The following is a 16,806-nucleotide window of genomic DNA, read 5'->3' on the forward strand; positions in this document are numbered from 1 at the left end:
AAATTGTGTAGTTAAATGCATACTAACATGAATTAAAACCAAGAGAAGCAGAACTCACAAAGAGTTTATTATTTGTCCCCAGCTACATATATTGAATCAAAAAAATCTTAGGGTTCACAAAGTCCAATTTGTTAAATGAGATTTGTGATTTTGTTTTATATGTACATAAAATTTTCTCTTATAAGCCTATTTATTGATAGAGTCTGTGAGAATTTTGAACTCATAATAATGACAGAAAATGTGGGGAAAAAAAGTCAAGAAGGAAGAATATTGTATAAGAGGCAAATGGGGAGGAAATCTAATCAATTGTCATGAGACCATATGACCAGACCTTGAAAGGGTCTACTTACTCACCACAGGTCATCTATACAAGTTGCATTTTAGACACCCACCCCTCCTCACACAAAGTAAGTTAGCTTCCTCCTAGAGAAGAAGGCACCCTCCAGAGTCTCAAATCAGTCATTGTTAGGAAATCTAATGTTAACCGAATGCCTCCTTTTCTCTGCACCATTCCTCCTATTTTGCTCTAATATTTTAAACCTGGTTCTCAGTAAGTTGCTTTTGTCTCTCAATACAGAACCATGTGCCTTAAGCTTGCTCAATGTGATGATGTAAATGAGGCTTTGCTTGATAAATTAATAGGATGGGGAACAATGTTTCATCTGATTTGAACAGCAAAGAATAAATCCCTAACCTCTCACTTTCATTTTTCACAGAAAGATTATATAATGCTGTGGGGAAGGAATCCAAATTAGCCTGGTCTATGTAGTCTTCTAACACAGTAGTTGTTGCAGGATCTGTTCTGGGAGGATATCAAGAAGTGACAGTTACAGAGTGGCCAGTCCAAGAAAAATCAGAGATAACCTCCTTCTGATACCACCATGGTCTCCTGCACTTTCTATGGTAATCTCACTGCCAATAAATCTCTCTTTCTTCAAATTGTAATACCATCCTACTGGGTCATTTATTGGAATGACTACCCCATCTCTTCCTACTGTGATATTATAGGAAAATACTTAGTTTCTAATAATCACATTTTCTATGCTGTATCCTATCAAAGTATGAGTTAATACTCCCTTTTGGCTAGTGTTTTTATTTAAGAAGCAAAATTACCACTTTAGGAAGAATTAGAGAGTATAATTTCTTTAAAAAAAGATCTAAACATTCCATGCCAAATGCCATACAAAATACAATGTAAAACAGATCACCAAACTCTCTGATTCATTTGTGGCGGTTAGCCCTGCTGGTTATCCACAAAGTGTGCATAACTGATGTCTTCAACTGAATTGTATTGCATGGTTTCATATGACAGCAGAGGGAAATGACTTGGAAAATACAAAAAAAAAAAAGTATAAAACTTTAGAACAACAGCTTAAAGTGTTTAATGAACTATAAACAGCTTCCACTGTTTAAATGTCTATGAGCAGTGCAATGACAAAGAACAGCAAGGAAGGAATAGAACACTGTGCAGTTTATAATTAGAGCTATTAAGAGTACTAAAGTGAATATAGAAAGCAGCTACTAAAAGCGAGCTGCTCACCAAACCTTATACAAAACACACACTCGAGGGTGCGTCTACACTAGCCCTTTAAAAGGAAACACATTAAAGCACATTTATATCTGCTTGGTGTCAGCATGTAGGCAACAAAAATGCATTACTCCCAAAGAATGCTTTCTATTATGTGCAATAACATCTATATTATACATCACAATGATGGGCATTATTGTGGTGTCATTGCCATAGCTTTCAACATTAACACTATGGGAAAATGGACTCTTTCCGAGCACCGTAAGCGAAAAAAATGCTTGGTGGAAAACATAATGTTCATCAGTGAATTCATGTTACTCCCAAATGAATTTTATTTGTCAATAATGCATAAATGTGCCTCATGCAGGTATGTCCAAGATTTTTCCGTTTTACTTTTTATACTTGGAAGATTTTGAGCAACTTCATTTATTATGAATGAGCTGTTTTAGAGTTATAGTGAGCTACTTGGTGCTGTTAATTACAGTGTGACTTGGAGTCTAAGAAGAGCCATGTGTGAAAAGGGACAGAGAGGCTGTGCCAGGAACGTGTCATATTCCTTAGAGTGCCTATAACTCATAGTGCCCACGATAAAACAAAACACAACAGAACAAACAAACAGAAACCACTGCTCTACAAGGTTCAGTGCACTGTCTTTGTTCATACCCCAGTTATCTTAACTGCTTGAAATGACTTCTTTGCCATCGTCTGTTATAGCACAAGGTGTCTGCAAATGTCAGTGGCACAATTCAAATACGGGTAAGTTCAAGGAAAGGCTGGTGATCACCCATTTTCATATGATTGATTGATTGATTGATTACGCTGAGTCCCTTAAGGCCTTTGTCTGTAAAAATATGCAGGCTTGAGAGTATGAATGTTGGCCCACATCTTCTTCTATTACTAACAAGCAGGCTGGCTTTGCATTTTGACTCAAGCTCAGTATCTCGGTGTCCTCTTTTAAATAATGCAGATTTTGTCACCAAGTTCATAGGCTTTTGTTAGACTAACTAGACTGCATACATACATTTGTACAAAATTCATACATGTAGCATCTGGTTCAATAAATAGAACTTCAACACCTCAGTCCTGGTTCTTATGGCTAATAATTCCTAAAGAAAATAATGCTTTTCTGTTGTCTTTACTGATCTGAGAGGCAGAATCAGAAATTTTCTGTTTGAAATACCTCTTTACCCACACTCAAAATGGAGAAAGTAGATGTTTGAAGGGGTTGTGTAATTGCGACTATTTGGTTTCCCATTTGAACTTTCATGTCAGACAGCATGTAACTTTATAGAGTGGTTAATACAATGAGGAAATGGTGCTCCAGGGGCCCTCTCAGGGTCCAGAGACCCTCCTCCAGAAACCAATGGTTCTATCAGGTCTCACCCTGCAGCTGAGATAGTCTGCAGGTACCCTCCTCCTGCTATTGGCAAAACCCTTGGGAATAGATATTGCTGAGGGGCTGGTCATGTGTCATATGATACAGACACCTAAGCAGAACAAAAAATACACCTTTAATTACATATGCAAAGATCTTTTTTTCCCAAATTATTATACATTCTAAAAATTAAGACATGGATATAACCTTTTTAAGGGCCACCATTCAACTCAATATACTAGCTTATAAAGAAAATAATTAAACTCCTTCATGTAGCATCAGAAGGCCTTCATTTAAATCTGGACTCTACTGAATCCCTTGGATATTATGCTCAGCCATGCTAAACTGTTTGCCATTTCCTGAATGCCTCTTCCCATTCACCTCTCAAGGCCTTTGCTCACTGCTTTATCTGCCAAGCATTAGCTTCATTATTTTTCTGCCTACCAAATGCAATGCATCTTTTAAGACTCAGTTCAAGCATTACTTCCTTTATGAACTGTGTCCTGAGTCCTGAGCCTGCTTTACTCTCTATTATCACGGAGTTCACAAAGAAGTATTGTGACACTATTGTAATCACATGAACTTTTATTACATTAACATTTTGAAGCTCGTTTGTCACTGTCTGGTTCCTCCTACCCTCAATCACCTGCCTTCATCCTCATCAGCCTATGTTTTTTATCTTTAAATTTACATCTCATAGAATTTTCATCTCCAGAGTCTGGTATGACACTTGGCATATGGTAGGCTTTTTATAAAAGGTTGCTAAATAACATTGACAACTGAGTACCTATTATATACTAGTCACCTCACAGGGAATTTATGTATGAGACAATATTGGCTATAATCTTCAAAACAAGACTGTAAGGCAAGTATTCTTAGTCCTACTTTAACAATGCAAAACTAAGACTTAGAGTACTAAATAGCTTGCTCAAGGCCATAGAGAAAATAATTGGAAAAATTAGTATTTGAACCAAACCTATCCAACTTAAGCCAATGTTATTTTCATTTAAAAATATTGATCATCTAAATGTTGTTATTATAACGTAAGGGGTGCCTGAGTGGCTCAGTCAGTTAAACATCTGCCTTCAACTCAGGTCATGATCCCAGGGTCCTGGGATTGAGCCCACATCGACTCTGTTCAGCAGAGTGTCTGCTTCTTCTTCTCCCTTTCCTTCTCCCCTGGCTCATGCATGCTCTCTCTCTCTCTCTCTCTCTCTCTCTGTCTCTCTCTCTCAAAACAAATAAAATCTAAAAAAAAAAAAAAAAAAGATATGTGTGTGAGTAATTAGAGTTGGTAGAATAGGATTTCAGAACTATAGACATCTGAATTGTAGATAAAAGCTTTATTAAAATAATGTTTTTGGATTACCTACTATGTGCCAGGTATTATTCTAGCACCAGGGATATAGCTGTGAATAAATAAGTCCAAGTCCCTGCTCTTACAGAGTTTACATTTAGAGTTTAGTCCCTGCTCATACAGAGTTTACATTTAGAGTTTAGTCCCTGCTCATACAGAGTTTACACAGGGGAAAGGAGGGGAGCAAATGAATAAAGCTTAGGCAGTGATGAGTGCTAAAGAGAAGAAAGTGAATCAGAGTAAGAAAACAGAGTGATGCAGAGGTCTTTTTATAGAGGATTATCAGTCCTTTTTTAAAGGGTCTGCCATTTGAGCCAAGATCTCAATGAAGTAATGGCAAAGAACAGCCATGAGGCAACTGGGAAATGACCATTATGGGCAGGGGACAACTAGCATAAAGGCTTTGCATTGGGAAGCTCTGGAGAGTATTAGGAAGCCAAGGACAGCAAGGAGGCCAGTGTGGACAGAATGGAACAGTCAATGGGAAGAAAGAATGAGATCCATCCCAGAGGGAGTGAGGGAACCACATGTGTAGGTCTTATCAGATACTGAATTTTTCTGTGAGATGGGAAGCCTTGGAGGTTTCTGAGCACAGGTGTGATTATGATCTGACTTAGGTTTTAAAGGGTCATTCAGGGTGTGAAAAGAGTCAAGAGGTCTTCAGATTGTTGGAAACAATCATGGTAGTGGCTTCCTCAGCATGGAGGCAGAGAGGTTAGGAGGGAATTAATGGAGATATATATACCAAAGTTAGACCCAAGAGAAGATGCCCTGGATGTGGGGTGTTAATAGAAAGCAGATTGGAGGGTGACTCCCATGTTTGGAGAGTCTTTAGTCTACATGTTATCTCAAGTCATGAAAATGAGAGAGGTAACCTGTGGTAAGTAACAAGTGCTGTGAAACACTTACATTTATAACAGCATTTATAAACTCCTACATTTATAACCAACAGAAAAATAATGAGAGCCAATGTGAGCCACATATGCATTCTTAAACACTCCTGTAGCAACATTAAGTCAAAAGTAACAAGAGAAATGCATTTTAATATGCACTTTGCTTATCCCAGGGCATCTAAAATGCTACCAACATGCAATTATTATAAAATACAGTTGATCTTCATTATTTGTGGATTTGGTATTTGTAAATTTACCTAAGAGCCAATATTTACTGTAACCCCCAAATCAAAATATTCAGCACTTTTACAATCATTCATCGACATGCACAGAGTGGTAAAAAGTCGAGTAACTGGACACACGCATTCCCTGAAGTCAAACTAGGTGACGCTCTATCTCCCTGTTTCAGCTCTCACACTTTTTTTTTTCAGCTCTCACACTTTAAAACAAGTGTTCTTTTCAAGATATATTCAGTGCCACATTTACCACAACTTTTTGTCCTTTTTGATGGTGATTTTGCTATTTAAAATGGTCCCCAAGCATAGCTCTGAAGTTCTGTCTAGCATTCCTAAGTACAAGAAGGCTGGGTTATGTCTTAAGGTGAAAACAAAGTGTATTAGACTAAGCTTTGTTCAGGGAGGAATTATAATGCTATTGGCCATGAGTTCAATGTTATGAATCAACAATATAGATTAAATAAGATGTCTTTAATGAGAAACACGCATAACACAAGGTTACATATTGATTGGTAGCTGAAAGTGTTGTGACCAAAGGATTACAGGAACATACCCCTGTGTTCCTCCTGGAAGCAATGGTTCAGTATTCACTAATTTGTGTTCCCAGAATATTATAGAACATAACTACTGCAAATAATGAGAGTTGACTGTTTATTAATGAGATAATTTACATGAGATTTTCATACTAAGTGTTCAAATTCTGGTGTGCATAATAACATCCTTATATCTTAATTTGAACTAGCCACATTTGAGAAGCCTAATAGTCACATGTGACTACTGACTGCCATTTTGGACACCAGAGAATTAGAACTAAGATAGAGGTGAAGGAAACAGCAGAGAAGACTAAAAAGGAATGGCTTGAGAGTCAGAGAAGAAAAACCAGAGAAGTTCGATGGTGTGCAAGAGGGCATGAAGTGCGAAGTTGCGCAAAGAGAAAGTTCCATTCATTTGGAAAGTTCCTGAGACAGCAAGGACAGTGAGTGCTTTATTTCTGGCTGCATAGACTTTATCATTTATCTTAGCAAGTGATACGTGGTTCAAAAATGATGACTGAGAGCAGGTGAAATCCTTATGACTAGGGGGGTAAAAAAGTGGAGAAATTGGGTCGAAAATCCTTTAAAGAAGCTTGGCTATGAAAAAGAGCTTGGATGTTGATTGCATATGTGAAAAGATATTAATGAATGCTAATTGTGAGCACAAACACCCAAAAGTATAGGGAATTGCCGGCCTATTTGTGACGCCTACTAAGAAGGAATCGTTAGAACTTTCGGTATTTTTCCTGAACAGAAAGTACCAACTGCTCATTTTTTTCCTTGGGGAGGAACACAGAACGCATAGCAACAGATTTGACAGTTGTGCAATTTGCAACATGGAAAATGAAATCAAATAAAGTCAGCAGCCTTGTGGCAGGGCTTCACTGGGAAGGAAAAGAGCTCTCATTTTTCTTTTCTAGGCATGTGTTTGCGAAATACCTCTCCCATGGTATTAGAATTGGACTGATTTTCTTTCAACTTAACAATTTTGCTCTGCAGGGTGATTGGAGGTAAACAATTAATAAAAAAGTGTTGCCTCATGTTTTTGCTGATTTTTTAGTTTGTATTAAGTTTCAGGTCAGTCTGTGTGTACAAGCCTTATGGCACTATGGACCTGTGTACATGGAATGTCTCACAAGTACTGTGTTGGCCAATGTTTGTTACTCCTGGTTCTGAGGTAGTTTAGAGAGCAGGAAGCCTCCTGGAGTCGCAGGTTTCTAGAGGGTCACTGGAACCTAAGGGAGCACTAAAAACTCCATGTCCTCATCTTATTAAATACTCTGCAAAGTGATATGTTGTCCAAAATGTTTTCAAATGGGAAACCAAATAGTTGCAACTACAGTTATGCAACCCACTCAGACTTCTACTTTCTTCATTTTGAGTGTGGGTAGAACAATATTTCAAGAAAGGACCTATTTTCTGCATGATAAATTATCATGTTAATTATTTGAAGAAAGCTTATAAACATAAATTCTGATTATGTTTCAGAAGTGGTGCTTGTAAACCAAAGCATAAGAGATAGTATATTTTTTAATGGATCGTGACCACAAAAGAGTGCTCCTAAAATATAGGTATTTGTTTCTTTATTTATTTGACAGTAGTAATATTATTCTTTTATGGTGGGTAGGAGACTCCCTTCTGTGAGACACTGTAACCTGTCCCCAGTCCTTGTTGGTGAGGTTTGAGAAATCTGCTCTGGGCAGAGGATGACTTTTCTGGGCACAGTGTATAGCCTCCCCTTGAAAATATCCCTTATCTCCAATAAAAATTTGAACCTACCAATCATTAGTAAATGCCTTATATAAACCCGACAAGGGTCTAGTTTCAACATACCAGGGTCAAAATAGAGTCATAGAGTCATGTTAGAAACAGTGATACTTGATTGACATCAGGGTTTACAAATAAATTTATTCACTTACACCTCACACTTCTTTATATAATAAGATTTGGGGTACCTTATAATAACAGGGCCACAGAAAGCTATTAATGACTTCTGATGGGCACAATTCACTAGGCTTCTGAATTATTTGCCAATAACACTCTTCTGCAAAGGCACTGTGCCAACACAAAATAGATGGTGTCAATTGCAACTCTGCTCCCTCTTGCGATAAGATAAAGTAGGAGAGGGCACCAAGAAGGTCCATAAAATTGGCTCTATTATTATAGAACAAAAAAATCTGAAAAAATGAATTGTGCACTCAGTAGACCAAACCCATTGTAGCACATGCAGAGTAGCACCTACCAGCAATCTAATGCTGGAAGAAAATACATAGTGAGTGATGGAAAACAGATGGAGAAGGGTGGAGACGTGAAAGGATGAAACCATTAGCAACATTCGAAGGGTCACTGGACATAGCTGGAAGTCAGTTGCATCACACCACACAGCCCACTGAAATAGTTCACATGGAGATCATCAGATTCTTTTCATATGTATCTGAATTTATAGCAGTGTATTTTCTCTTTCACAAACACTTAGACTCTTTCAGATCACTTGAGGTTTAATTTTACACACCGAAGGCAAATTTATTAAACTGCTAACTGTTCTGAACATCACCTGGTTATTTAGAAGCAGTTTGCATTCTTCCACAGTGTGTACTGGATTTAAAAGAGCTCCATACCCAGTGCTATATGAGTTTATTTTATTTAGTTGCATTAGCTTTTGATGAAAACTCAGCTTTCAATTTCAGGTGCAGCCATATGTGAATTAAATGAGTATTATGTATGTCACAGCACCTTGAAATTTAATGTGCATGCTTTAGTCACAAGTTTACCATCTCCTTTTTGTCTTAAAACCAGGTCTTTGTGTGTTCCACGAGAGCAGGTAAGAGTGTGGTGATGCGTTTCAGTGGCTACAAGAAAAACAATTGAATTGGGGGGTAAAACACTCAATCTTTCTTACTTTGTCCAAAGCTAATCATCCTTTAACAGTAACTAAAATATTAGTCTTTGTAACGTGTTAATGATGTTTGGGCCATATTTTAAGAAAGTCAATAAAATGTGAAACTTTTTCAACATTTCTTTAGAGCCTATAGTTTCCTCGTTAATGCCTCGTCATTCTGAAGAGGCTGGCTGTCTTATTGCCAAATTTCCACCTCTTTTTGCCTTTGCTGGATTTAGTCAGTACAAGCCAGACCTCTAATGTTATTTTAATGTTGGGGAGGGGGTTCATTTAATTCAAATATATTTTCATTTTAAAGTTATAATGACTAAGTACACCTGCTCACTTAAAAATTAGCACCTAGTTAGGCAGTTTTCAATAGCCTAATCATCTTTTGATTGTCTCCACTTGTATCATAGACAGTTCACCTGCTCTTCATCTAAACTTAAATGTTTCCTGTTTACACGTCTGAAAACACTGAAAGATGATAATATTTAGAAAACAAAGAAAACTGAAACCTACATTCAAATGCATTATTTATATAATTATCCTGTAATTAAAGTAATTATAGTTTGTGAAAAACGAGACTTTTTTTTAATTTTCATTTAGATTTCTCATGGGATAAACTGTGAACATGTAAAAAGCACACACACACACATAAGTTATCAATGATGCTATCTGAACAATAAATAAAATGTTACCTCCAGATTTAGGGATTTGAAATCTGCTTTTTTTCTTTCTGAAACAAATACACGCAGAAAGCCATTCAGTGAGTTAATCCTACAGAAGGGATTACCTAGATTGAACTTTGGGAAATCTTTAATCCTCTATAGTTTCAACAGCAACAATAAGGAAATGTCCCAGTTACACCTTGCTGAGCGATGCACTGGTGCTAAGGATAGTTGGTCATGTCATATAAATGATGAGTCTCCAGCATTTCCTACAAGATTTGGGCAGTGTCAGATAAGGCCATGAGACACGAGTGTGCTTGAGGGTGTGCAGAGGAAATGCAGAATTTTCAAAGAGTCCCTGACAAGCACTCACAGTTGGATTTTCATTATCTTCAATGAGAAGGCATATCAGTCAGGTTTTTGCTATACAGTGCCATCCGCATTACTGCTTTTTATATGATTTCAAAGTGGACAGCACAGTTTGTGTCCAGTTTTTCATTCTAAATATCCTATTCAATAGTTATTCTTCTTTTCTATACCTTTAAACAGATTTTTTTTTAAACCACAGTAAGATCACATCACACTTTGGAAGCATTAGTTTGAAAGTGAGCTAATAGATCTGGCTCTGAGACCATCTTCAGAGGCTCCTTTAAAAAAAAATACTTGGAATTGAACCACATAAGTTTTATTTTCTCTATGCTTTTGATCAAGTTTTATGGGAGGAAGTGAAAAGTGCTCAGAATATCCTCATGCAATTTTTACAGAGAGATTCTATATTCTTGTATATACCCCCACAACACTTTCCAAATACCTGGCTCCAATCCTCATGTAAGGACTCAGGTTGTCCAATTGTTGGTTCTAAGACTAGATCATCACCACTAAAGTTAAAGGGAAAGTGGATGACAAAAAATATATATATATATATATATATATATATATATATATATATATATATATATATATATATCTGTGGCCTCGATACTTTTGCTTTCAGGATGCATTAGTGACAGCATCCCGGTGACATCCATCTCTGATTGTCCACAGGTCACTCAACACCTGAAGCAGCAGCCTTTGCTGTCACTCATTCCTTTGTGTACTGACTTCAACAATCCTTAAATACCCAGAACAAGAGAGTAGGAGAGATGAAGCAGTCAACAATGCTACATTCCCAAACATTGACATTTTCTCAGATCGTGACCACAAGGCTTGGACTATGAAGCAGAGATGAATATCCTTTGCCAGAGGGTCAAGCTCACAGTAAATAGGAGGGCAGGAGCCTGAACATCATGAACACTTCTCCACAGAGCATCCTCCATCCTGGATCCCTGGAATCTTGCCACTTGGAAGTCATACCTACACACACGACCTTCAAATCATCTACTTACACTGCCTGGACTCCTCCTCAGGTTAAATTATTGAACTCACAATACCTGAAAGTGGCTTTCTGTGAAAATGACCTTTACCAGGAAGCATTAGTACTGTCATTGGTAGAAAAATGGCAGGTATACAAAATTATGTCATCTGGAAGAACAAATAAAGAGAAAATCAGATACTAAGGATGCTGATAAGGTTGAAGTGAAAATTTAATATATTAAACTGTGATAGGTGATCTCTAAGGAGTTTGATTTCAATTGCAGTATTATGTGCTTTTGTAAACAGCTTTTTAAAAGAGACAGAGTAGCACATAATGTTTAACACACTCAGACTACCAGTTAGTTGGTATAATCTTGGCAAAGAAAAAAGAAAATCAGTAGATCAAAAACTCCTTTTCTAAAAATACAGGTACTCTGTCAGGAAGGAAAAAATGAGAAAGTCTGGTGAATGCACATTGCCAGTAAAACAGGATAACTGTCTTCAGAAGAGAAAATATAATATGTGCTGTATTATTTTCTATAATTCAGAATAAAAACTTAGAAAACAGCTATTTTGTTTTTGTAACATATGTGTCCACTCATTCATTTATTCATAACAAAATATTTGGAGCAACTTTTATGCATCAGACACTGTTAATGTCCTTGGAAAACAAAACAAAGTCCCTACCCTCAAGGAACTTACATTCCAGTAAAGATACATTAACACAAAGTGATGAAGAGAGATTTTATAGGTTTTATGCCAGGTAGATTATATTATGGGGATACTGCTTACCAAATTCATGCCTCAAAAATTTTCAGCGAAATAGTTTTTTTAAGTTTATTTTTATGTTATGATATATTTATATTGATGCACATTTGACATCTTCCATGACATAAGAATAGTAATGGAATGAAAAACCAAGGAAGCATAAACTACATCTAGACATGCAGTGGTCAAAATATCTGTCTAGTGTTTAATGAGATCAGATTTTGTAGTCAATCTTTTATAATTTCCATGAAAACAGGACAGGCTGCCATACTGACCCTCCACTTATTAGCTTCAAGAGCTGGTAGAGCTCTTACTACAGAGTTGGTTATTGATAAATATTTGTTAAATGAATAAATGGATGGATGGATGGATGGATGGATGGATGGATGGATGGATGGATGGATGGATAGATAAGCCACTAGGAAGCATAAAATTAAAGTAGAAGGTCGCCTCACTTTCCAATTCTAAACAAAGGATTAGTCAAGTGATTCCCTTGTCCTCAAATAATAAATGCAAGGAGAGTTCCACTGATTGGCTGAATAGTATTCATGACAATAATGTCTTGGAAGTAGCAAAAGTAGAATTATATTTTGTTCAGTGAGCAACTAATACTGAATGTAGAAAAGGTCATAAATATTGGCAACGGTAAGGCAAGTTCTTAAACTATAAGTGTGGCATAGTCTCCAGTCTTGAGGAAACAATAGTCCAATTTCAGTGACCAGGATTAAGACTGCAGAGATCTTAAAAGGGGTAAATTTCAGGAAAAGCCCAAGTTGAAAACAGAAGCAAACTGCTTATAAAATTAAATGTGAGAGTTGTTTCAGATGTGGTAGATGGGCTTCGCAGTGGGCCCCAAAAGACAAGCTAAAAATAAATGTTAAGTGTCTGTTTGGAGCTTGCATCTTCTTGATGATTTTCCCAATCATCCAACCCAAGAGCATTCTTTTCAATTCATCATCACTGAGGTCTTCATTGCATGGAATATATCTATCTCAGTCCCTGATCTTTGTAGGCTATTGGTTTCTCTGAAGTTTGGGAACAAAGCCATAGTCCGAAAGACCTTTTTCCAATAGTTATCAATTAGTGGGAATTTACTCTGTGTTACCGTGCTGCTTTAGGTACATTGCCTCACTTAATCATCACAACAGGTAGGGATTATATTTTACATTTTATATTTTTCTCATTTTACAGATGAGAAAACTAAATCTCAGAGAAATTAGGTAAATTGCCCAAGATGACACAGGTAGAAGTTAGAGAAGGTAAGATTCAGACCAGGTCCACCTGACTCTGAAGTCTGCTCTTTGTCTCCATTGCTTTTCTCCTATCTCCTGAGAGCTCAGTTCCACTTTGTAGTCATTTGACCAGGACACACCGATACCCACTGGCTCTGCTCTAAACTATCTTCCCCAAATATATGAAGAGATTATTATTCATCGAAGAACAAAAAAGTAAAATCCTGGCCAAGGCCAGAACAACTTATTCCCTAAACAAGATTCTGACTTCGCTCTTGGAAGGAACTGGAGGAGAAAGAGATTTTTCTTTCCTAGTTTATCAGAAACTCCATATTCCCTGGCCAAGATAAGAGAGTGAACAGTCTCTCTTTTCACATTCCATGCACTTAAAAAGGCTTGATTTTGCATGGGACTTAGCCTGGCAAACCTACTTGAAAAAAAAAAATCTAAATGAATGTCTAAATTTAAAATCTACTTGCTCTTCCCTGATTGCTTCTGCCTAACAGAAGTCAGTGCTGGTGAATTATTCTTGCTACCTGAAATTGACATCTTCATCTCGATTTGCACATATGCGTGCATATTAATTTAGCCATTTTGCCATTTTGGGATTGTACCTAGCACACAGAGTCTTGAATCTTTCCTCCTTGGGGGTTTGGATGTGATGACAATACTGGGTGTGGAGCCCATTCATCACAAAGCACACATCAGTGTCAGTTCCATGCAGTGTGCAGGTATTTTTTTAATTAGCTTTTTCAGCTCAGAAAGAACTAATTAGGGGTGTGTACTAGAACAACGATCATCCTGAAGACAACAGATATTTCATCACGTTTCTTCCAGGGTGGCTTTGGATAAGAAGTTTGCACTTGGTGTTCTTTCTTGATTTTAGACAGCTCAGAAGAATCATATAAATTTCCACTATATATATATATATATATGTATATATATATATACACATATATATAGTACATATATATGTATTGTAATACATTTAAATTTCCACTATATTTAAATTTCCACTATATATATATATATATATGTATATATGTATTGTATCTCTATTTATGTACATATACTGGGTACTAAAATACATAAATATAAAATACACTATATATATACATATATGTATATATGTATTGCATCTCTATCTATGTACATATACTGGGTACTAAAATACATAAATATAAAATACATAAATTTTATATTTATACATAAATATAAAATACATAAATATAAATACATAAATATAGCATATCCATTTCTGTTTCTTACCCAGGCTTTTCTTTGTCTATTTATTCTCTGTGATGGCTAAACACTTTGTGTATCTTCACGTCTGGCTGAGCCACTTAGAAGTCAGTCTCAAAGTCTATTTAATCAATCTGACAACAATTCGTCACCACGTATTCATCAAACGCTTACAAAACTGTCAATAGCACTACACTCAGCTGTGGGGAAAATAAATAGATGCAAAGTAAAAGTAAAAGACAAAGCTTCTGTCCAACAAGGAAGTTATTGTCTGTAATTCATGTGTTTGTATGTTCCAATTACAAAACATTACCTATGTAATTGGCCCTATTCAACTGCTTTTTACCTAACAAATGGCAAATTTGTGGTTCAATGTAACATATTCACGTATGTCATAAATATAAACTTTTTTCAATATAGATAATTTGAGACTAGGATAGAATAAAACATTAGTTGTAGGTAGAAAAAATAAGTGTGAATTAGGAATTGAAGAGTTCTGGTTAAATTAGAAATCATATTACTTCAAAAGAAGTTAATTTTATGGTGGAAAAAAACCTTTCTTTTCTTTTTTAAAGGTTTATTATTGAGAGAGAGAATGAGAGAAAGCACACACAAGTCCAGGGGAGGGGCAGAGGGAGAGAAACTCTAGCAGACTCCACACTGAGTGCAGGGCCTGACACAGGGCTCCATCTCACAACCCTGAGATCATGGCCTGAGCTGAAATCAAGAGTCAGAGGCCTAAGGAACTGAGCCACCCAGGTACCCCTGGTTTTAAATCTGTTTTTTATCTGCTACCCTGTTACGTCACATGCAATCAAAGGATTCAAAAGGAAAAAGTGCTGAGCTACAATTAGTGGACCTCAGTAATAGAACAATAGCGACAAATTGATGAGTCCTAATATCCCAGCACATCCATGGGTATTAAAGGACAGCTTTAGAAGTTCACATTATAGTCAGGAAATGGACATTGTAATTTGAAGGAATTCTATCAATTGTCCACACTTATCAGCAATATCCAAATAGTTTGGTTTTGTTACAAATTAGACGATACTAAATATTTGAGGATAATAACATCTACTTCTGTGCATGGTGTTCATGACACCATACTAATAAACAAATTTCTCAACATTTCTCCTGGTTATTTCCTCTTGCTATTGGGTCACAATTGCCTGGCCTAAGGCTAACAGATTATTTTACTGGGCTTCCACTTTTAAAACTTGATGGCCCATCTGTTTTCCTGTTTTACTGAGCCATTTGTCTGATTAAACCCATTGTTAAACAAAACAACCCAGTATAGCAATTCAGAATGGCAGTTGTGTCAGATTGCAATTTACACCTTTAGAAAGGGATTTAGGAGAACAATATTGTTTTGACACATTCCTTTCAGTTTTAAATCTTCATTCAGATTTATGGCTTTGCTTCTTTGTTTTAATCTTGACAATATGGAGCAGTTTTAAACTGGGGGGGGGGGGGAATTTAATGCTCATTTCATTGTTTTAAAAAGATATAGCTTCAAAATAGTGGAAAGGACCTGAGAGACCACCATTTTATACTAACTGAAGTACAGAGTTGTTAGGACCCTTATCCAAAAGTATATAGCCAGTGGGTGGCAAAGTCAAGGTTCCCTGACCCATGGACCTGTGATTGTTCTGCACAGAACTCCCTGTTGAAGACATTATTCTAGTTTCACTGTCACTGAGCTACCATTTTAAGTAGCAAATTGCAAGACTCACAGATTCTTCTACTTTACTTTTATAAATTCTTTATCTGATCAAAGTATTTTATGATTGGCATTTAAGTGTCTCATAAAAGGTTGCACTCTTTTTTATGGTTTTTTTCAACATGTTAATGCTAGTCAAATATTACAAATTATGACAAAAATAATAATATATATCATGCCTTTAGTCATTCCATGCTGAATTCGAAGGATACTTAAATGACATATGGAGAAGAACTTTCCATCACTCTGTTCTTGCAAAATATGTTAATTTCTTTTCTTCATAAGAAACTTGTGGGAAGTTCTTTCTCCATTTGTCATTTAAGCAGAGTAAACTTTAGGTACTATCCACTCTAAAGGCAAGAAGATGGAAGGGTTGATTTCTGGAAGTGCTAAACCCCTTGTATTTATAGAACTGTGCTTGTCTCAAAATAACACTTGTGTTGGTAAATGTTTCTTGGTTTATGGATGTTGGATTCCAGCTTATTTCAATTTGGTCCAATAAGCAACTACTTTATGCACAGAGCAGGATTAGGCACAGAAGAAACCAACACATCATTAACATTAGTTTTCTGCTTGTTCTTTAACATGCTTCGAACTTCCTCAGTTCCAAGACATTTGTCCCTTCTGCTCCTTTCCCTGGCAAGCCCTCCTCCGTGTTGCTTATGACAAAATTCTGCTTTGCTTTCAAGGTAGACCTTAAATTGTCACTATTCTTATGAATTTTTGCCTCATATTTGTACCTTCCTAAATTTATCTGCGTTTCATTACACATCTTTTAACTTCTGCCATAATGTATAACATATTATCTTTCACTAAAATTGTATATGTGAATATATCTCCACAACTACATTTGAAGTGCCTTGAGGAAAAAAAAAAAAAACATATCTCATTCTGTCTCCTTACAGCACCAGCTACAATGTCCTGCAGAGAAGAAAATTGTGACATATACTGGCTAAGTAAACAGACATTTATAATTATTCAAACGTCTGAGCCTAGAAAATTTTGATGTTTTTGTAGATC

The 16,806-nt window shown here is 36.4% G+C and overlaps 1 long non-coding RNA gene across 1 annotated transcript; it reads left to right on the plus strand.

The window, feature by feature from the left end:
- Positions 1-6,234: 6,234 nt before the first annotated feature.
- Positions 6,235-11,299, plus strand: LOC121498992. The gene is made up of 3 exons (XR_005989964.1): positions 6,235-6,365; positions 8,719-8,743; positions 10,516-11,299. It is a non-coding gene; the product is annotated as an uncharacterized LOC121498992 (long non-coding RNA).
- Positions 11,300-16,806: the final 5,507 nt, after the last annotated feature.

The sequence above is a fragment of the Vulpes lagopus genome, chromosome 9, assembly GCF_018345385.1.
Source record: "Vulpes lagopus strain Blue_001 chromosome 9, ASM1834538v1, whole genome shotgun sequence".
In the NCBI taxonomy this organism is placed as follows: Eukaryota; Metazoa; Chordata; class Mammalia; order Carnivora; family Canidae; genus Vulpes; species Vulpes lagopus.